This window comes from Coenobita brevimanus, chromosome 98, assembly GCF_032717465.1.
Source record: "Coenobita brevimanus isolate Jiangsu-jjx chromosome 98, ASM3271746v2, whole genome shotgun sequence".
NCBI lineage: Eukaryota > Metazoa > Arthropoda > Malacostraca > Decapoda > Coenobitidae > Coenobita > Coenobita brevimanus.
This window is the reverse complement of record NC_137051.1, coordinates 30,060,575-30,062,207: the sequence shown is the minus strand read 5'-3', so window position 1 is coordinate 30,062,207 and position 1,633 is coordinate 30,060,575. Positions and strand designations below refer to the sequence as shown.

General features: G+C 39.6%; 1 pseudogene; it reads left to right on the top strand.

Moving 5' to 3' along the window:
• The first annotated feature begins 662 nt into the window (after positions 1–662).
• LOC145414340 (5S ribosomal RNA) lies at positions 663–781 on the top strand (annotated as a pseudogene).
• Positions 782–1,633: the final 852 nt, after the last annotated feature.

Below are 1,633 nucleotides of genomic sequence, written 5' to 3'. Positions count from 1 at the left end.
CTAATTGTATCTTTACACTAATGAGTCAGACTCATTCTGTCCCGTGTATTAAACCATCTTTATCATACATACCCTTAAATTTATTAATACTTTTGGCACACAATATTTCATTAGGTAGTGTTTTCCAATGATCAGTTGCCCTATTTGGAAATTTCCTTACGTCTTTATCGACCCTCTTTTTATAAACTTTTTTGCAGTGTCGTCTTGCTAACGCTTCCTGAAAGGTGATATGCTCATTTATGTCTATTTTCTCTTTCCGAGGTGCATTTATATAGCATAATCAGGTCTCCTCTTTTCCTTCTTTCCTGTAGTGTTGGTAGATTCAATTTTTTCTAGTAGCTCTTCGTATCTTAGATCCCTGAAGCTTGGTACCCATCTTGTAGCTGCCCTTTTTTCCTTATTAAAACAGAATTTATCTGATTTGACACCATTATTTCTGGTTCCATCCTGTATGCTTATTTTCAAGTACCTTGCTAATATCTCCCTTATTTATTCCTTTCATCCACTTGAACACCTCAATTAAATCTCCCCTTACTCTACACCTTTCTAGTGAGTGTAGATTTAGTCTTTTTAATCTGTCTTCATATGAAAGGTTCCGAACATCATGTATCATTTTTGTCATTCTTCTCTGTACATTTTCTAGAAAATTTATATCCATTATATAGTACGGCCATACCACATTGAGTACACCGCTTCCCGTCCGATCAGCGAAGTTAAGCAACGTTGGGTCTGGTTAGTACTTGGATGGGTGACTGCCTGGGAACACCAGATGCTGTTGGCATCCCTACATGTCATGTGGGGTTGGTGGAGGATTAGTGCCCCTCCCTGTAAAACAATTAACTCTAAGCCATTGGCCACCCCATCTGGGATACATGGCGTCTGGCAATGAATGAAAAATATAGTGCGGACACCAAAATTCCATGGCGTGGTCTAAATGTGGCCTTACTAATGCTGGATAAAGTTGCATTATTACATCATATGTTCTATTGCTAATGCATCGCGAAATAAAGCCTAGGACCTTATTTGCTTTATTTCTCGCATTAATACACTGTTACCTTGGTTTGAGGTCTTTACCAACCATAACTCCTAGATCAATCTCACAATCCGATTTACTAATTTCTTTATCTAAGTTTTATTTAGTGTCTCCAGTGGTCTTGCCTACGTTAAGTATGTTATATTTTTTAATGTTAAATTCCATTTGCCAGTTTTTAGACCATTTGGACAATATCGAGTTCCTTGTTTAACCCGCCCCATCCCGTTGACGTATGGGTACGTTGCAACGATTTGCATTTTCCAGTCCCGGCGACGTACTAGTACGTCGTGCAATTGCAAGGTCCCTAATTTGCACAATTTTCAATTTTCGCGCGTGATTTTTCGTATGTATACACGGGACACTTTCCTCTATTCCTCTACAAGATGCCAAGCAGGGACAATGCCTTACACCACATAACCTCCCCCCTCCCCCCCTCACGCCATTGTCTCGGCAATGGACCTGTTACCAGTGATCTGGCTAGTAAAGATATTCAGGGCCAGAATGATTCCCCAATCGATGACAATGTGGAGGACAATGTTTACATAGCATTAGAAGAAACAGCCAGAAATAATGATCAGGTAATGTGGCAAAAAAAGGTCA